This window comes from Arachis hypogaea, chromosome 20 (assembly GCF_003086295.3).
Source record: "Arachis hypogaea cultivar Tifrunner chromosome 20, arahy.Tifrunner.gnm2.J5K5, whole genome shotgun sequence".
Lineage (NCBI taxonomy): Eukaryota > Viridiplantae > Streptophyta > Magnoliopsida > Fabales > Fabaceae > Arachis > Arachis hypogaea.
The window spans coordinates 71,542,430-71,564,495 of NC_092055.1; the positions used below are offsets into that span (position 1 = coordinate 71,542,430).

At 36.2% G+C, this 22,066-nt stretch overlaps 1 non-coding gene across 1 annotated transcript; it reads right to left on the reverse strand.

Moving 5' to 3' along the window:
* Positions 1-21,004: 21,004 nt before the first annotated feature.
* Positions 21,005-21,112, reverse strand: LOC112788507 (small nucleolar RNA R71). Its single transcript, XR_003195867.1, has one exon. It is a non-coding gene; the product is annotated as a small nucleolar RNA R71 (small nucleolar RNA).
* Between the last annotated feature and the right edge of the window lie 954 nt (positions 21,113-22,066).

Here is a 22,066-nt window from a genome sequence, read left to right on the forward strand (position 1 = left end):
TCTTCATAGTGCATTGGTGGATGTTGTTGCCAAGAGGATTGATCATATGCATATGGCTCCTCCCACCTTTGGTTATCCCATCCTTGATGCACATCTTCATTGAAGTTCCCATTTCCTACAACATAGTTGTAATCACACTCATAGCCAAAGTGAGAATTCATAGTGAAAGAGAAAATAAAAACAAAAGCTAACAAGAAATAAAGAAAACTAAGTCCTATAACTAGAAAAAATCAACAAACAAGCCAAAAATAAATCTATTCACAATATATACAATAACCAATAATGTAACACCATTGCAACTCCCCGGCAACGGCACCATTAATTTGATAGCAAAAATTGTCGTCGGTCTAGATTTTCTCTTGTAGAAATAAGAATTTCGTTGTAAGCATAGCTCCAAACCAACGAACAACTCTCGCATCAAATTAAATTTGGTTGGTTGGTTATCACAAAGAACAATCCCCAAATAAAAATTAACCGGAGTATTTGGACTCCGGGTCATCTCACGAAGAGTTGCAATGAAGTGTTTAAGTATTGGCTATGAAAATGCAAAAGGGAGGGGGGTTGATTTGATATTTGACAAGAAAACATAAATGACAAGAAAGTAAAACAACAAGAATTAATAAAAGAAATAGTAAGAACTCTTGGCTAGACATAGGTAATTGAGATCACCATCCTTTTCTACATACCAAATATTGATAATTATGAGAGGCCAACCCATTAAGTCTACTTCCAAAGCCTTAAGTACGTAATATCTACTCCTAGGCTTGAAGTACGTCAAATAGGCTTGATCACATCCACCCATAAGTCCTAACCTATCTACTAATTGGCTTAGTAGTGGGTTAGCGTCAATGAGCTTCAAATTGATCACACAGGGTTCTTAATTCACCAATTCAATGAGACCCAATGACTCAAGGTCACTCAATTCCCTTAGCCGAGGCCAAGAGTCAAAAAAACTACTCAAAAACTAGAGGAAGCATTTTAGCAAACACTTAGTGTGCAAGAAAAGTAAACATCATCAAATGCAAGAATTAAAGGAAACCATAACCAACATAAGCAAGAAATCGACAATAGCAATCAAGATCGACGTAAAAGATCATGGAAACATAAAATTGCATTAAAGAAAAATTAAGATCCAAGAATGATTCATCAATATAAAAATGGCAAAATAGGGAAATTAACAACAAGAACTAGAAGAACAAAGGTGTAACAACAAGAAATTAAAAAAAGAAACTAAATCAAAAGAAGTATTAAAAGAGAAATTTGAGAGTGATTAACCTAATTTCATCCTAATTTCTATCCTAAATCTAGAGAGAGGAGAGAGCCTCTCTCTAGAATTCTACCCTAAAACATGATAAAAAAACTAAACTATGACTAAGTGTGTTGACTCTCCTTCAATCCTTGGCTGAAATAGCATCAGAAATGAGTTGGGTTGGGCCCAAAGTGCTTCAGAATTCGCTGGGGGCAAATTCACTTTAATGGGCCACGGCAGCATCAGCGCGCGCGCGCAAAGTTTACATGCTCACCCCTCAGCATGAAGTAACATATGACAAATTTTATATCATTTTGAAGCCTCAGATATTAGCTTTCCAACGCAACTGGAACCGCCTCATTTGGACCTCTGTAGCTCAAGTTATGGTCGATTGAGTGCGAAGAGGTCGGGCTTGACAGCTTTCTGGTTCCTTCATTTCTTCATTTGTTCTCCCGCTTGCATGCTTTTCTCCTCACTTCTTCCATCCAATACTTGCCTTATGAACCTAAAATCACTCAAAAAACACGTCAAGGAATCGAATGGAATTAAAGTGGATTAAATTCACCAATTTTAGGGCCTAAAAAGCATGTTTTCACATTTAAGCACAAATCAAGGGAGAATTGCAAAACCATGCTATTTCATTGAATAAACGTGAGAAAAGGTGATAAAATCCCCCAAAATAAGCACAAGATAAACCACGAAATTGGGGTTTATCAAAAGGCAGCAAAATTGCCCTGGGAAGAGCTCACGTTTGTGCCAATGTTTGCCTCAAACTTGAGGTCAAACGTTGGCTCAAAAACAAATCCTGGAGAATTCAACGTTTGTGCCAACGTTTGCCTCAAACTTGAGGTCAAACGTTGGCTCAAAAATACACCCTAGAGGAAGCCAACGTTTGCGCCAACGTTTGCTTCAAACTTGAGGTCAAATGTTGGCTGCAAAATGGCCTTGGAGGGAGCACGTTTGAGCTCACGTTTGACCTCAAATGTGAACTCAAACGTGAGTCACAGAAAAGCACCGTTCTGCATAATGCTAACACGCAAACGTTTGAGTCAACGTTTACCTCAAACGTGAATGCTCCAAAATCCAAATTGCAAACGGATTTCTTCTCAAGTCCAAGAGCAATCAACTGAGGCTATCTTCAATCCAATTCTATCAAGGCCAAGGCCCAAATTCAAGGCTTAATGATCAATAGAAGAAAGTGTATAAATAGAAGTTAGTTTGATTTAGAAAGCACCGGAACTTTTACTTTGAACGTTTTACCTCTTTTAGAAATTTTCATTCTGTAACTTTGATTTTGGATCTTGGAGAATTGAGAGGAGAATTGAATTCTCTTCCTCTCTGGGTTTTCTGTTTTCTTTTTTGAGAAGCTTGCTTGAGTCTTGAAAGTGAAGAGTTGAGGAAATTTTGTCTCAACCTCACATTGAGATCTCTTTGTTGCTTCTCTGCATAATTCAAGAATTCGGTAATTTGAATTCCAAGTTTCTTTACTGTTTTGAATTTTAATTTGTTTGCAATTACTCTTTGAATTGGATCAAGGAAGGCAGTGAGATCTAGACTTGGTTTTCTAGTCTCTTGACCCCTGAGATCTTGAAATTTCCTTTTAGCTCATCTGCTGAATGCTTCTTGAAGCTGATTTACTTTTCTGTTTGAAATCAATCTCAATTCACTTCATCATCTACTCTTCTGCTTATTGCAATTAACTTTTATTTGTTTAATTTCTGCAATCCCAATTTCCAATTCCTTTTATAATTCAAGCAATTTACATTTCTTGCACCTTAAGTTCAGTCATTTATATTTCTTGCAATCTAAGTTTCTGCAATTTACATTACTTGTACTTTAAGATTCAGCTCTTTTAATTTTTTTGCACTTTAAATTCTTGTCAATTACCCCTCTCCCTTTACAATTCATGCAATTTAAATTCTGTCAATTACAAATCACTCAAATCAACTCTTGTTCGCTTGACTAAATCAACCACCAAACCAAAATTGCTCAATCCTTCAATCCCTGTGGGATCGACCTCACTCACATGAGTTTTATTACTTGATGCGACCCGGTACACTTGCCGGTGAGTTTTGTGTTGGATCGTTTTCCACACATCAGCCGTATCTATGGTCACGGTTTTTACCGTGGCCATAGCCTATTTTGTTTTATGAGATTTATTTTTTTTAAACCATAATCACATCCCAAATTTATGATAATAACAAAATAAATCTAAAATTGAGAAATTCAAGACATCTAAATCATAAAAATTATATTTTAAGCTAGATATGTTTTTAGTCCAAACAACACAAATAAAAATATAGTGTAATTTATCCATTACACGTAATATCGGGTAAAGTCTGTTTACAAAAAGTACAGAACACATTAAAATATTACATTTAGATAACTAATATATATATATATATATAACCCATCCCATCTTAAATTGCTATGGAAAATATTTTCTTCATATCATGTCCTCCTGGTAGCAAATGAAATAAACATGTTAGAATAGAGAACATTGTAGATCTGAAAGAAACAGTAAAGAACATAATAACAAATAAGCAAATGCACAAAAAATTGTACACTATTAGTTTTTGTTTACATTTCCTCCTTTTTTGCTATTTCCAAAAATTTTGTTAAAATAAAAGAGAACAAATTCATAAAAGAAACAAGCTTCAGATTCTGTTTCCAAAAAAAATAAATTACCCTACCTTAAAACATTCATGTGCCAAAAAAGTTGGATCATGCTACTTGGGATAATTTCATTCCATGTTATTAAAAATGGCCAGCACACTAAAAATAAGTGATAAAATAAAAGAGAATATGCAAATATTTGATGCTCGAGATGCAAATATGCAGACTTAGATGGCATAGAAGGACATTAATAAATCAACAACACCTCACAAGATCATATAATAATAAACTTCACTCAGTGCTAGTACTAAGTATATACCGCATCAAGTAAACAAAAAGCTAAGCTTTCTTCCTATCAAAAACTAATTTATCCAATAAACACAATATATAGGCAGCGTGTGTACAGTGAATTGAGTGTAAATTGTCTTTTATTAATAATAAGATGAAAAGGTAGGTCTGTAAATTATATAAAGTTCATAGATGATTAGAGGCAAAGTTACAGAGGAGAGACAACTACCATAACAAAGTTAAATACACGAGCATTATTTGTTATCAATGAATACTAATATCTAAATGGAAATTCTTAGATTGTATTATAAAGTTCATAGATGGTGATTAGAGACAAAATTGTAGAAGAGAAACAACTATTACAATGAAATCAGACCTAAAATAAAAAAAAATGAAGTCAAACCTCATTTATCAAACTCTATTGCCTGTCAACTTGGTCTTCACCTTTCTCTTCCCCACTTGAAATCCACCTCCACCCTTTTTCTTGCCACCATCAACCTATAAATATTTCCCAACAGAATACCATTAATCTTTAATAGTTAACACACACCACAATAAATAGTTACACACGAGTTTAATTGCTATGCAATGACAATGTAACTAAATATTCAATATTCAATATTCTTAATTTCTTACCATCAATTTTACTATAAAATCATAAGAATATTCTCCAACTCCCAACAAAACAGAACAAGTCATGGAGAGAATTTACGACTAAAGCTGAATCACTTTCATGCTTATGTCAAACCCATTCAACTATTTGCCTTCCACAGAAACAAGCCATTTATACGGCAAAAGTTCATATTCTTAAGTTAGGAGGAAAAATCATTGATAATATATCATTTCTTAGAAACTACACTTTCTATCTTCAAAGAAAAAGATTAATAACAAATAAAAGTTGTATCTTTTAATTTTTAAGGGTTTAGCTATACACCCTAATTTAAAGTGCAAATAATACTAAATTACTAATTTGAACAAATTAAATATTTTTTATTTTCTACCATGAAAACTAACTACTCCTATAAAAGAATTGCGAACGCATATGATGTACATGTGAATGCAATTATTTTAGATTAATATATATAAAGTTGATTATATGATATTAATTAAGAGCGGATATTGATGAGCGGATAATTTATACGCTTTTTGACATTGTTTTTAGTATATTTTTAGTAGAATCTAGTTACTTTTAGGGATGTTTTCATTAGTTTTTATGTTAAATTTACATTTCTGGACTTTACTATGAGTTTGTGTATTTTTCTGTGATTTCAGGTATTTTCTGGCTGAAATTGAGGGACTTGAGCAGAAATCAGATTCAGAGGTTGAAGAAGGACTGCTGATGCTGTTGGATTCTGACCTCCCTGCACTCAAATTAGATTTTCTGGAGCTACAGAACTTAAAATGGCGCGCTTCTAATTGCGTTGGAGAGTAGACATCCAGGGCTTTCCATCAATATATAATAGTCCATACTTTGCCCAAGTTTAGATGACACAAACTGGCGTTCAACGCCAGCTCTCTGCCTAATTCTGGAGTTCAACGCCAGAAATGGATCAAAACCCAGAGTTGAACGCCATAAATGGATCAAAACCTGGCGTTCAACTCCACAAATGGCCTCTGCACGTGGAAAGTTAAAGCTCAGCCCAAGCACACACCAAGTGGGCCCCGGAAGTGGATTTATGCATCAATTACTTACTTATGTAAACCCTAGTGACTAGTTTATTATAAATAGGGCCTTTTATTATTGTATTAGTCATCTTTGGACGCCTAGTTCTTAGATCATGGGGGCTGGCCACACGGCCATGTCTGGACCTTTCACTTATGTATTTTTAACGGTAGAGTTTCTACACTCCATAGATTAAGGTGTGGAGCTCTGCTGTTCCTCAAAGATTAATGCAAAGTACTACTGTTTTCTATTCAATTCATTTTATTTCGCTTCTAAGATATTCATTCGCACTCCAACCTGAATGTGATGAACGTGACAATCATCATCATTCCTTATGAACGCGTGCCTGATAACCACTTCCGTTCTACATTAGATTGAATGGGTATCTCTTAGATCTCTTAATCAGAATCTTCGTGGTGTAAGCTAGAATGATGGCGGCATTCAAGAGAATCCATAAAGTCTAAACCTTGTCTGTGGTATTCCGAGTAGGATTCAATGATTGAATGACTGTGACGAGCTTCAAACTCGCGAGTGCTGGGCGTAGTGACAGACGCAAAAGGAGGGTGAATCCTATTCCAGCATGATCGGGAACCTCAGATGATTAGCCGTGCCGTGATAGGGCATCTTGGACCATTTTCACAAGAGGAGGGGATGTAGCCACTGACAACGGTGACGCCCTTGCATAAAGCCAGCCATAGAAAGGAGTAAGACTGATTGGATATAGACAGCAGGAAAAGCAGAGGTTCAGAGGAACGAAAGCATCTCTACACGCTTATCTGAAATTTTCACCAATGATTTACATAAGTATTTCTATCCTTATTTTATTACTTACTTTTGAAAACCCCATTACTATTTTATATCTGTCTGACTGAGATTTACAAGGTGACCATAGCTTGCTTCAAACCAACAATCTCCGTGGGATTCGACCCTTACTCACGTAAGGTATTACTTGGACGACCCAGTGCACTTGCTGGTTAGTTGTATCGAAGTTGTGACAAATTATGAATTGAGATTAGAGCACCAAGTTTTTGGAGCCATTACCAGAGATCACAATTTCGTGCACCAAGTTTTTGACGCCGTTGCCGGGGATTGTTTGAGTTTGGACAACTGACGGTTCATCTTGTTGCTCAGATTAGGTAATTTTCTTTTTGTTTTCTTTTCAAAAAATTTTCAAAACTCTTTCAAAATTTTCTCATTTGTTTTCGAAAAAAAAATACAAAAAAATTAGAAAATCATAAAATTCAAAAATATTTTCATGTTTCTTGTTTAAGTCTTGAGTCATGTTATAAGTTTGGTGTCAATTGCATGTGCATCTTGCATTTTTCAAAAATTTTCATGCATTCATAATGTTCTTCATGATCTTCAAGTTGTTCTTGGTAAGTCTTCTTGTTTGATCTTTGCATTTGCATGTTTTGTGTCTTTTCTTGTTTTTCATATGCATTCTTGAATTCTTAGTGCCTAAGCATTAAAGATTTCTAAGTTTGGTGTCTTTCATGTTTTCTTTGCATTAAAAATTTTTCAAAAATGTATTCTTGATGGTCATCATGATCTTCATAGTGTTCTTGGTGTTCATCTTGACATTCATAGCATTCTTGCATGCATCCATTATTTTGATCCATAACTTTCATGCATTGCATCATTTTTCTTGTTTTTCTCTCTCGTCATTAAAAATTCAAAAATTAAAAAAAATATCTTTCCCTTTTTCTCTCTCATAAATTCGAAAATTAGATTTGACTTTTTCAAAAATTTTTAAAATCTAGTTGTTTTTATGAGTCAAATCAAATTTTCAATTTAAAAATCTTATCTTTTTCAAAATCTTTTTCAAAAATCAAATCTTTTTCAATTTTCTTAGTTATTTTCGAAAATTCTAAAAACATTTTTCAAAAATATTTTTCTTATTTTTATATCAAATTTTCGAAAATAACATCACCAATTAATGTTTTGATTCAAAAATTTCAAGTTTGTTACTTGTTAAGAAAGATTCAAACTTTAAGTTCTAGAATCATATCTTGTGATTTCTTGTGAATCAAGTCATTAATTGTGATTTTAAAAATCAAATCTTTTTCAAAAACTAATTTCAATCATATCTTTTCAAAAATATCTTCCTATCTTATTTTTTTAAAAAATTTGATTTCAAAATATCTTCTCTAACTTCTTATCTCCTTATCTTTTCAAAATTGATTTTCAAAATTTGTTTCAACTAACTAACTAACTTTTTGTTTGTTTCTTATCTTTTTAAAACCACCTAACTAACTCTCTCTCTCTATTTTTCGAAAATATCTCCCCCTTTTTCAAAAAATTTCTTTTTAATTAACTAATTATTTTAATTTTTTGATTTTCATTTTCGAAAATTTCTAACCTTTTTCAAAATTACTTTTCGAAAATTACTAACTCTTTTTCAAAAACTATTTTCGAAAATCCTCTCCCTCTCTCAACCTATTCTATTTATTTATTCATCGACTAACACTTCTCTTCATCTCACATCACTGCTCCTATCCTTACCCTTGTGTTTGGATTCTTCATTTTTCTTCACCCCTATTCCTTTTCTTTTTCTACTAACAATAAGGAACCTCTTTACTGTGACATAGAGGATTCCTCTTGTTTTCTTTTTCTCTTCTCTTTCTTATGAGCAGGGACAGAGAAAAAGGCATTCTTGTTGAAGCTGATCCATAACCTGAAAGGACTCTGAAGAGAAAACTAAGAGAAGCTAAATTACAACAATCCAGAGACAACCTTATTGAAAATTTCGAACAAGTAAAGGAAATGGCAGCCGAACCCAACAACAATAATGCAAGGAGAATGCTTGCTGACTTTACTGCACCTAATTCCAATTTACATGGAAGAAGCATCTCCATTCCTACCATTGGAGCAGAACTGCAAGTTTCATGGACTTCCATCTGAAGATCCTTTTCAGTTCTTAACTGAATTCTTGCAGATCTGTGATACTGTTAAGACTAATGGAGTAGATCCTAAAGTCTACAGGCTCATGCTTTTCCCTTTTGCTATAAGAGACAGAGCTAGAGTGTGGTTGGACTCTCAACCCAAAGATAGCCTGAACTCTTGGGATAAGCTGGTCACGGCTTTCTTAGCCAAGTTCTTTCCTCCTCAAAAGCTTAGCAAGCTTAGAGTGGATGTTCAAACCTTCAGACAGAAAGAAGGTAAATCCCTCTATAAAGCTTGGGAAAGATACAAGCAGCTGACCAAAAAGTGTCCTTCTGACATGCTTTCAGAATGGACCATCCTGGATATATTCTATGATGGTTTATCTAAGCTATCAAAGATGTCATTGGATACTTCTGCAGGTGGATCCATTCACCTAAAGAAAACGTCTGCAGAAGCTCAAGAACTCATTGACATGGTTGCTAATAACCAGTTCATGTACACTTCTGAGAGGAATCCTGTGAATAATGGGACGCCTATGAAGAAGGAAGTTCTTGAAATTGATACTCTGAATGCCATATTGGCTCAGAATAAAATATTGACTCAGCAAGTCAATATGATTTCTCAGAGTCTGAATGGAATGCAAGCTGCATCCAACAGTACTCAAGAGGCATCTTCTGAAGAAGAAGCTTATGATCCTGAGAACCCTGCAATAGCAGAGGTGAATTACTTAGGTGAACCTTATGGAAACACCTATAATCCATCATGGAGAAATCATCCAAATCTCTCATGGAAGGATCAAAGGCCTCAACAAGGCTTTAATAATGGTGGAAGAAACAGGTTTAGCAATAGCAAGCCTTTTCCATCATCCACTCAGCAACAGACAGAGAATTCTTTGCAGAATCCATCTAGCTTAGCAAACTTAGTCTCTGATCTATCCAAGGCCACTGTAAGTTTCATGAATGAAACAAGGTCTTCCATTAGAAATTTGGAAGCACAAGTGGGCTAGCTGAGTAAAAGGATCACTGAAATCCCTCCTAGTACTCTCCCAAGCAATACAGAAGAGAATCCAAAAGGAGAGTGCAAGGCCATTGACATAAGCACCATGGCCGAACCTGTAAGGGAAGGAGAGGACGTGAATCCCAAGGGGGAAGACCTCCTGGGACGTCCAGTGATCAATAAGGAGTTTTCCTCTGAGGAACCAAAGGAATCTGAGACTCATCTAGAGACCATAGAGATTCCATTCAACCTCCTTATGCCATTCATGAGCTCTGATGAGTATTCCTCTTCTGAAGAGAATGAGGATGTCACTGAAGAGCAAACTGCCAAGTTTCTTAGTGCAATCATAAAGCTGAATGCCAAATTATTTGGTATTGAAACTTGGGAAGATGAACGTCCCTTGTTCACCAATGAACTAAGTGATCTGGATCAACTGACATTGCCTCAGAAGAGACAGGATCCTGGAAAGTTCATAATACCTTGTACCATAGGCACCATGATCTTTAAGGCTCTGTGTGACCTTGGTTCAGGAATAAACCTCATACCCCTCTCTGTAATAGAGAAACTGGGAATCTCTGGGGTGCAACCTGCTAGAATCTCATTAGAGATGGCAGATAATTCAAGAAAACAGGCTTATGGACAAGTAGAGGACGTGTTAGTAAAGGTTGAAGGCCTTTACATCCCTGCTGATTTCATAGTCCTGGATATTGGAAAGGAAGAGGATGAATCCATTATCCTAGGAAGACCTTTCCTAGCCACAGCAAGAGCTGTGATTGATGTGGACAGAGGAGAATTGATCCTTCAATTAAATAAGGACAACCTTGTGTTTACAACTCAAGGATCTCTCTCTGCATCCATGGAGAGGAAGCAGAAAAAGCTTCTCTCAAAGCAGAGTCAACCAAAGCCCCCACAGTCAGACTCTAAGTTTGGTGTTGGGGGAGTCTCAATAATGCTCTGAACATCTGTGAGGCTCCATGAGAGCCCACTGTCAAGCTATTGACATTAAAGAAGCGCTTGTTGGGAGGCAACCCAACTTCTATTTATCTAACTATATTTTTCTTAGTTATATGTCTTTATAGGTTCATGATCATGAGGAGTCACAAAATAAATATAAAAATTGAAAACGGAATAAAAAACAGCAGAAGAAAAATCACACCCTGGAGGAAGCATCTGCCTGGCGTTCAACGCCAGAACAGAGCATGGTTCTGGCGCTGAACGCCCAAAATGGGCAGTATCTGGGCGCTGAACGCCCAAAATGGGCATCATCTGGGCACTGAACGCCAGAATTGCACCCTGGAAAGGAACTGGCGCTGAACGCCCAGAACAAGCATGGTTCTGGCGTTCAACGCCAGAAATGGGCAACAAAGGCGTTGAACGCCCAAAATGGGCACCAACCTGGCGCTGAATGCCCAGAGTTGTGTGCAAGGGCATTTTACATGCCTAATTGGTGCAAGAATGTAAATCCTTGACACCTCAAGATCTGTGGACACCACAGGATCATCTCAGGATCTGTGAATCTCACAGGATCCCCACCCACCTCACCCTCTCTCTCTCCATTCATGATCATCCCTTCTGTTTTCCATTCACCACTCACATCCATACACATAGCCCTCCATTCTTCCTCATTTTCACACAACATAACCCTCTCTTCTCTTTTTGGCCGAAACACAACCCCTTCTCCCTCTCCTCCATTTCTTCTTCTTCTTCATTTATTCTTTCTTCTCTTGCTCGAGGGCGAGGAAAATTCTAAGTTTGGTGTGGTAAAAGCATAAGCTTTTTGTTTTTCCATTACCATTGATGGCACCTAAGACCGGAGAATCCTCTAGAAAAGGAAAAGTGAAGACAAAAGCTTCCACCTCCGAGTCATGGGAGATGGAAAGGTTCATCTCCAAAGCCCATCAAGACCACTTCTATGATGTTGTGGCCAAGAAGAAGGTGATCCCCGAGGTCCCTTTCAAACTCAAAAGAAATGAGTATCCGGAGATCCGACATGAAATTCAAAGAAGAGGTTGGAAAGTTCTAACAAATCCCATCCAACAAGTCGGCATCCTAATGGTTCAAGAGTTCTATGCCAATGCATGGATCACCAAGAACCATGATCAAAGTAAGAACCCGGATCCAAAGAACTATGTTACAATGGTTCGGGGGAAATACTTAGATTTTAGTCCGGAAAATGTGAGGTTGGCGTTTAACTTGCCTATGATGCAAGGAGATGCACGCCCCTACACTAGAAGGGTCAACTTTAATCAAAGGTTGGACCAATTCCTTATGGACATATGTGTGGAAGGAGCTCAATGGAAGATTGACTCCAAAGGCAAGCCGGTTCAACTAAGAAGATTGGACCTTAAGCCTGTAGCTAGAGGATGGTTGGAGTTCATTCAATGCTCAATCATTCCCACTAGCAACCGGTCTGAAGTTACTATAGACCGGGCCATCATGATCCATAGCATCATGATTGGAGAAGAGGTGGAAGTTCATGAGATTATACCTCAAGAACTCTACAAGGTAGCTGACAAGTCCTCCACTATGGCAAGGTTAGCCTTTCCTCACCTCATTTGCCACCTATGCAATTCGGCTGGGGTTGACATAGAGAGAGATATCCTCATTAAAGAGGAGAAGCCCATCACTAAGAAAAAGATGGAGCAAGCAAGAGAGCCCATTCATGGAGCTCAAGAGGCGCATGAAGCTCATCACCATGAGATCCCGGAGATGCCTCAAATGCATTTTCCTCCACAAAACTATTGGGAGCAAATCAACACCTCCCTAGGAGAATTGAGTTCCAATATGGGACAACTAAGGGTGGAACATCAAGAGCACTCCATCATCCTTCATGAAATAAGAGAAGATCAAAAAGCAATGAGGGAGGAGCAACAAAAACAAGGAAGAGACATAGAAGAGCTCAAGGACATCATTGGTTCCTCAAGAAGGAAACGCCACCATCACTAAGGTGGATTCATTCCTTGTTCTTATTTCTTCTGTTTTTCGTTTTCTATGTTATGTGCTTATCTATGTTTGTGTCTTCATTACATGATCATTAGTAGTTAGTAACTATGTCTTAAAGTTATGAATGTCCTATGAATCCATCACCTCTCTTAAATGAGAAATGTTTTAATTCAAAAAAACAAGAAGTACATGAATTTTGAATTTATCCTTGAACTTAGCTTAATTATATTGATGTGGTGACAATGCTTCTTATTTTCTGAATGAATGCTTGAACAGTGCATATGTCTTTTGAAGTTGTTGTTTAAGAATGTTAAATATGTTGGCTCTTGAAAGAATGATGACTAGGAGACATGTTATTTGATAATCTGAAAAATCATAAAAATGATTCTTGAAGCAAGAAAAAGCAGCAAAGAACAAAGCTTGCAGAAAAAAAAAAGAAAAAAATAATAGGCGAAAAAAAAAAAAAGAGAGCAAAAGCAAGCAGAAAAAGCCAAAAGCTCTTAAAACCAAGAGGCAAGAGCAAAAAGCCAATAACCCTTAAAACCAAAAGGCAAGGGCAAATAAAAAGGATCCCAAGGCTTTGATAATCAGTGGATAGGAGGGCCTAAAGGAATAAAATCCTAGTCTAAGCGGCTAAACCAAGCTGTCCCTAACCATGTGCTTGTGGCGTGTAGGTGTCAAGTGAAAACTTGAGACTGAGCGGTTAAAGTCAAGGTCCAAAGCAAAAAAAAAGGAGTGTGCTTAAGAACCCTGGACACCTCTAATTGGGGACTTTAGCAAAGCTGAGTCACAATCTGAAAAGGTTCACCCAATTATGTGTCTGTGGCATTTATGTATCCGGTGGTAATACTGGAAAACAAAGTGCTTAGGGCCACGGCCAAGACTCATAAAATAGCTATGTTCAAGAATCATCATACTGAACAAGGAGAATCAATAACACTATCTGAACTCTGAGTTCCTATAGATGCCAATCATTCTGGACCTCAATGGATAAAGTGAGATGCCAAAACTATTCAAGAGGCAAAAAGCTACAAGTCCCGCTCATCTGATTGAAGCTATGTTTCATTGATAGTTTGGAATTTATAGTATATTCTCTTCTTTTTATCCTATTTGATTTTCAGTTGCTTGGGGACAAGAAATAATTTAAGTTTGGTGTTGTGATGAGCGGATAATTTATACGCTTTTTGACATTGTTTTTAGTATATTTTTAGTAGAATCTAGTTACTTTTAGGGATGTTTTCATTAGTTTTTATGTTAAATTCATATTTCTGGACTTTACTATGAGTTTTTGTGTTTTTCTGTGATTTCAGGTATTTTCTGGCTGAAATTGAGGGACTTGAGCAGAAATCAGATTCAGAGGTTGAAGAAGGACTGCTGATGCTGCTGGATTCTGACCTCCCTGCACTCAAATTGGATTTTCTGGAGCTACAAAACTCAATAGGGCGCGCTTCCAATTGCGTTGGAAAGTAGACATCCAGGGATTTCCAGCAATATATAATAGTTCATACTTTGCCCAAGTTTAAATGACGCAAACTGGCGTTCAACGCCAGCTCTCTACCCAATTCTGGAGTTCAGCGCCAGAAATGGATCAAAAACCAGAGTTGAACGCCAGAAATGGATCAAAACCTGGCGTTCAACTCCACAAATGGCCTCTGCACGTGGAAAGTTAAAGCTCAGCCAAAGCACACACCAAGTGAGCCCCAGAAGTGGATTTATGCATCAATTACTTACTTATGTAAACCCTAGTGACTAGTTTATTATAAATAGGGCCTTTTATTATTGTATTAGTCATCTTTGGACGCCTAGTTCTTAGATCATGGGGGCTGGCCACACGGCCATGCCTGGACCTTTCACTTATGTATTTTGAACGGTAGAGTTTCTACACTCCATAGATTAAGGTGTGGAGCTCTGCTGTTCCTCAAAGATTAATGCAAAGTACTACTGTTTTCTATTCAATTCATCTTATTTCGCTTCTAAGATATTCATTCGCACTCCAACCTGAATGTTATGAACGTGACAATCATCATCATTCCTTATGAACGCGTGCCTGACAACCACTTCTGTTCTACATTAGATTGAATGAGTATCTCTTAGATCTCTTAATCAGAATCTTCGTGGTGTAAGCTAGAATGATGGCGGCATTCAAGAGAATCTGGAAAGTCTAAACCTTGTCTGTGGTATTCCGAGTAGGATTCAATGATTGAATGACTGTGACGAGCTTCAAACTCGCAAGTGCTGGGCGTAGTGACAGACGCAAAAGGAGGGTGAATCCTATTCCAGCATGATCGGGAACCTCAGATGATTAGGCGTGCCATGACAGGGCATCTTGAACCATTTTCACAAGAGGAGGGGATGTAGCCACTGACAACGGTGATGCCCTTGCATAAAGCCAGCCATAGAAAGGAGTAAGACTGATTGGATAAAGACAGCAGGAAAAGCAGAGGTTCAGAGGAACGAAAGCATCTCTACACGCTTATCTGAAATTCTCACCAATGATTTACATAAGTATTTCTATCCTTATTTTATTACTTACTTTTGAAAACCCCATTACTATTTTATATCTGCCTGACTGAGATTTACAAGGTGACCATAGCTTGCTTCAAACCAACAATCTCCGTGGGATTTGACCCTTACTCACGTAAGGTATTACTTGGACGACCCAGTGCACTTGCTGGTTAGTTGTATCGAAGTTGTGACAAATTATGAATTGAGATTAGAGCACCAAGTTTTTGGAGCCATTACCAGAGATCACAATTTCGTGCACCAGATATGCATTATGAGAAGTACTAACACACAAAAGTTTGGCTCCATCTATCATCATCACCACTAATTAACTTTTTGTGTTTTTCTCTGTACATATACACATGTTATTTATTTTTATATTACAAATAATCTTTTTATATTAAATATACACATGATATATATTTGTCATTTGGCATCTTTGGATTGTCTTAGTCCAATGATGATTAATCAGTAAAGAATTACTATTTTGGTGCCAAGAATTATAGGTAAATCATAATAAAAAAACATTCCTTAGCATGGCTAAAACTCTTTCACCAATGTCTGTATTATAGTATATCAGAAAAATTTTCCACAAACACTTGCATAGCAAATTTCAGAAATCCAAGATAACAAAGAAAAAATTAATAAAGATAGGAAGGAAGAAAAAACAAATGAATGAAATCATGATGTAACCCACATTCCACAACTAACTAGATATTGGAAACTTTGGTGAGAAGTGAATGTTAAGAAAATAAAAGATAAATAGATTAACCACAGAAAATAACAAAGATATTTTCATTCAACATGCAACTCATGAGAAATCCAAGCCTTGAAATCAAAGAAAATATGATCCATGCATAAAAATGGGTGCATTTGAATTCTGTATGATATTAATAGGCAGTGTTATTATGAAACCAAGAATGAGAATTTAATGAAAAAGAAAACCTGTAGATTGACAAGCATTATAGAATGGGAATTTAAGGAAAAAGAAAACCCGTAGATTAACAATCATTTGCTTTCATCTAATTACTTTCCATACAAAAGAACAACACACAAAAGACTTAAATAACATGGTTAACCAGTTAAGGGAACTATTTGTGTCGAACCCCACAATTTAAGACATAAAGCTCATCCATGAAACCTTACCCCTACTTTTAAGTTTTAACAGCTAACTCTTCACCCTTGTGTTTTTCTCTTGTTTTCAATCCTAGACATTTAGAAAAATAACAAGTAAAGGAGAAAAACATTTCCTTCAAAGAAACTAAAAATAAGTGATAAAATAAGATTTAAGCAACAACCTTAGCATATGCCTAACCAGTAGCTTGCAGCAACTCCCTTTCTGCTCGCTCCCTAATCCTCTTCTCAAGTTCTAGCCTAATCCAAAGATGCAAAATGACTTGAAATACACTTGAGAATTCCAATTTTAAAAGGCCATTGCCATTAGCAATAAGAAAGTACCATACATACCAATCATCATTGCACAAATAAAGCTACCAATCATTATAAAATGCACTCCTCGTTCGCTATCTTTGTGAACAACAACCTGTTTAGGATTCAAAAATAGAAATGGAAATGAACATCATCATTTTTGGCCTGTCTAAGTTGCAACCAACAATTTAATCTTATAATTTTATTAAATTTTTAATTAGAACCAAACAACATAGTATGATTGATGAGCGGATAATTTATACATTTTTTGGCATTGTTTTTACATAGCTTTTAGTATGATTTAGTTAGTTTTTAGTATATTTTTATTAGTTTTTAAATAAAAATTACATTTCTAGACTTTACTATGAGTTTGTATATTTTTCTGTGATTTCAGGTAATTTCTGGCTGAAATTGAGGGACTTGAGCAAAAATCAGATTCAGAGGCTGAAGAAGGACTGCAGATGCTGTTGGATTCTGACCTCCCTGCACTCAAAGTGGATTTTCTGGAGCTACAGGAGTCCAAATGGCGCGCTCTCAATTGCGTTGGAAAGTAGACATCAGGGCTTTCTAGTCCATACTTTGCCCGAGTTTAGACAATGTAAACTGGCATCCAACGCCAGCTCTCTGCCCTATTCTGGAGTTAAACGCCAGAAACAAGTTACAAAGCAGAGTTAAACGCTAGAAACAGGTTAAAAACTAGCGTTTAACTCCAAGGAAGACCTCTACACATGAAAGCTTCAATGCTCAGCCCAAGCATACACAAAGTGGGCCCGGAAGTGGATTTCTACATCATTTACTTATTTTTGTAAACCCTAGTAACTAGTTTAGTATAAATAGAACTTTTTACTATTGTTTTTACATCTTTTGGATTATCTATTGATCCTTTGATCATGTTTTGGAGGTTGGCCATTCGGCCATGCCTGGACCTTCATCACTTATGTATTTTCAACGGTAGAGTTTCTACACACCATAGATTAAGGTGTGGAGCTCTGTTGTTCCTCATGAATTAATGCAAAGTACTATTATTTTTCTATTCAATTGAAGCCTATTTCCTCTCTAAGATATTCATTCGCACTCAAGAATATGATGAATGTGATGATTATGTGACGCTCATTATCATTCTCACTTATGAACGCGTGCCTTACAAACACTTCCGTTCTACATGCAAACAAGCTTGAATGTGTGTTTCTTAGCCTTCTGATCGGAGATCAGAGTCTTCGTGGTATAGGCTAGAACTATTGGCGGCCATTCTTGAGGTCCGAAAAGTCTAAATCTTGTCTGTGGTATTCCGAGTAGGATCCGGGAAGGAATGGCTGTGACGAGCTTCAAACTCGCGAGTGCTGGGCGTAGTGACAGACGCAAAAGGATTACTAAATCCTATTCTAGTATGATCGAGAACCGACAGATGAATAGCCGTGTAGTGACAGCGCATCTTGGACCATTTTCACTGAGAGGATGGGAAGTAGCCATTGACAACGGTGATGCCCTACACAAAGCATGCCATGGAAAGGAGTATGAAGGATTGGATGAAGACAGCAGAAAAGCAAAGGTTCAGGAGGAACGAAAGCATCTCTATACGCTTATCTGAAATTCTCACCAATGAATTACATAAGTATCTCTATCTTTATTTTACGTGTTATTTATCTTTTAATTATTAAAACTCCATAACCATTTGAATTCGCCTGATTGAGATTTACAAGGTGAAAATAGCTTGCTTCAAGCCGACAATCTCCGTGGGATCGACCCTTACTCACGTAAGGTTTATTACTTGGACGACCCAGTGCACTTCCTGGTTAGTTGTGCGAAGTTGTGACAAAGTGTGTGAATTACATTTCGAGCACCAAGTTTTTGGCGCCGTTGTTAAGGATCACAATTTCGTGCACCAAGTTTTTGGCGCCGTTGCCGGGGAGGGAACGAACAACAATTTTGCATTTGTTTCCGGCAACAACAGTGCCAATTTTTTGGTCCGGAAACAACACCAAGTTTTTGGCGCCGTTGCCGGGGATTGTTCGAGTTTGGACAACTGACGGTTCATCTTGTTGCTCAGATTAGGTAATTTTATTTTAATTTTTAGCTTTTTGTTTTTATTATTTTTATTTTTATTTTCGAAAAAAATTTTCAAAACAAAATATATTTTTCAAAAAAAATTAATTTATGTTCTTCAGAATTTTTAAGAAGGAATTCTAGAGTTTCATGAAACATGTTGAAGACTGGCTGGCTGTAAAGCCATGTCTAATTCTTTTGGACCGAGGCTTACACTCATCAGCACAGAAGCAAGTTGAATGAAGTATCAGCTGTTGTATGTCTGATTTGTACTGCTAAAGCTTGGCTGCCCATTGGCCATGTCTAGTGTTTTGGACCGAAGCTTTCACTGAAAGCTTGGCTGGCTAGTAAGCCATGTCTAATTCCTGGACCGGAGTTTTAGACTAACAATGCAAGATTCCTGGAATTCCTATTAAAAATTTTGAAATCCTTATTTTACTTTTCAAAATAATTTTCGAAAAATACCAAAAAAATTTAATAAAATCATAAAAACCAAAAAAAAAATTTTGATGTTTCTTGTTTGAGTCTAGTGTCAAATTTTAAGTTTGGTGTCCATTGCATGTTTTTAATTTTTCTTTAAATATTCGAAAATTCATGCATGATGTTCTTCATGATCTTCAAGTTGTTCTTGATAAGTCTTCTTGTTTGATCTTTAAAATTTCTTGCTTTGTGTCTTTTCTTGTTTCTCATATGTATTTTTGAATTATTAATGTCTCAACATTGAAAAATTCTATGTTTGGTGTCTTGCATGCTTTTCTTTTCTTAAAAATTTTCAAAAATAAATTCTTGGTGTTCATCTTGACATTCAAAGTGTTCTTGGTGTTCATCTTGACACTCATAGTGTTCTTGCATGCATCTTTTATTTTAATCCAAAATTTTTATGTTTTGCATCAATTTTATGTTTTTCTCTTTCTTCATTAAAAATTAAAAAATCAAAAAAATATCTTTCCCTTTTTCTCTCATAAACTTTCGAAAATTTGAGTTAACTTTTTCAAAAAGTTTTTAAATTTAATTGTTTCTTATGAGTCAAATCAAATTTTCAATTTAAAAATTCTATCTTTTTCAAATCTTTTTCAAAAATCAAATCTTTTTCATTTTTCTTTTATGATTTTCAAAAATTTCAAATTGATTTTCAAAAATCTTTTTCTTATCTTGTTCATAATTTCAAAATCTTTACTAATAATTAATGTGATTGATTCAAAAATTTTTAAGTTTGTTACTTGCCTATTAAGAAAGGTTCAATCTTTAAATTTTAAAATCATATCTTCAAGTTTCTTGTTAGTCAAGTAATCAACTTTGATTTCTAAAATCAAATCTTTTTAATTTCCTTTTCAAATCTTTTTCAAAATGATTTTCAATCATATCTTTTCAATCAGATCTTTTTCAAAATCAATTTCAAAATCTTTTTCAATTACCTACTTGACTTTTTGTTTGATTTTAAAAGTTTACTATTTCAATCATATCTTTTTCAAAACTACCTAACTAATTTTCTCTCTAATTTTTGAAAATCACCTTCCTCTTTTTCAAAATTCCTTTTTAATTAAGTAATTATTCTAAATTTTAATTTTAATTTTATTTCTTTTCTTATTTTCGAGTTTTAACTTTAATTTTAAATTAAAAACAAAAATATTTTTATTTTATTTTATTTTATTTTTGAATTCTTCTCTTTCACCTCCTTCTAATTATTTATTCATCTACTAACACTTCTCTTCCACCCAAGAATTCGAACCCACTCTTCCCCTCTGTGTTTGGATTCTTATCTTTTCCTTCCTCTATTCTTCTCTTTTTATACTTACGTAAGAAATCTCTATACTGTGACATAGAGGATTCTATATTTTCTTTTCTGTTTTCTTCTTTTTCATATGAGCAGGAACAAGGATAAGAACATTCTTGTTGAAGCTGATCCTGAACCTGAAAGGACTCTGAAGAGGAAGCTTAGGAAAGCTAAGGCACAACTCTCTGGAGAAAATCTGACAGAAATTTTCGAAAAAGAAGGAGACATGGCCAAAAATAATAACAATGCAAGGAAGATGCTTGGTGACTTTACTGCACCAAATTCCAATTTACATGGAAGAAGCATCTCAATCCCTGCCATTGGAGCAAACAATTTTGAGCTAAAGCCTCAATTAGTTTTACTGATGCAACAGAACTGCAAGTTTCATGGACTTCCATCAGAAGATCCTTTTCAGTTCTTAACTGAGTTCTTGCAGATCTGTGATACTGTTAAGACCAATGGGGTTGACTCCGAGGTCTACAGGCTTATGCTTTTCCTGTTTGCTATAAGAGACAGAGCTAGAATATGGTTGGACTCTCAACCTAAAGATAGCTTGAACTCTTGGGATAAGCTGGTCACGGCTTTCTTAGCCAAGTTCTTTCCTCCTCAAAAGCTTAGCAAGCTTAGAGTGGATGTTCAAACCTTCAAACAGAAAGAAGGTGAATCCCTCTATGAAGCTTGGGAGAGATATAAGCAACTGACCAAAAAGTGCCCTTCTGATATGCTTTAAGAATGGACCATCCTGGATATATTCTATGATGGTCTGTCTGAATTATCAAAGATGTCATTGGACCATTCTGCAGGTGGATCCATTCACCTAAAGAAAATGCCTGCAGAAGCTCAAGAACTCATTGATATGGTTGCAAATAACCAGTTCATGTACACTTCTAAAAGGAATCCTGTGAGTAATGGGATGCCTCAGAGGAAGGGAGTTCTTGAAATTGATTCTCTGAATGCCATATTGGCTCAGAATAAAATATTGACTCAGCAAGTCAATATAATTTCTCAAAGTCTGAATGAATTGCAAGCTGCATCCAACAGTACTCAAGAGGCATCTTCTGAAGAAGAAGCTTATGATCCTGAGAACCCTACAATAGTAGAGGTGAATTACATGGGTGAACCCTATGGAAACACCTATAATCCCTCATGGAGAAATCATCCAAATTTCTCATGGAAGGATCAATAAAAGTCTCAACAAGGCTTTATTAATGATGGAAGAAACAGGTTTAGTAATAGCAGGCCTTTCCCATCATCCACTCAGCAACAGACAGAGAATTTTGAGCAGAATCCATCTAGCTTTGCAAATATAGTCTCTGATCTATCTAAGGCCACTTTAAGTTTCATGAATGAAACAAGGTCCTCCATTAGAAATTTGGAGGCACAAGTGGGCCAGCTGAGTAAAAGAGTCACTGAAACCCCTCCTAGTACTCTCCCAAGCAATACAGAAGAGAATCCAAAAAGAGAGTGCAAGGCCATTACCTTACTTGGTGTGGCTGAACCCAAAGAGGAGGAGGAAGACGTGAATACTAGTGAGGAAGACCTCCTGGGACGTTCAGTGACCAATAAAGAGTTTTCTTTTGAGGAACCAAAGGAATCTGAGGCTCATCTAGAGACCATAGAGATTCCATTGAACCTTCTTCTGCCCTTCATGAGCTCTGATGAGTATTCATCCTCTGAAGAG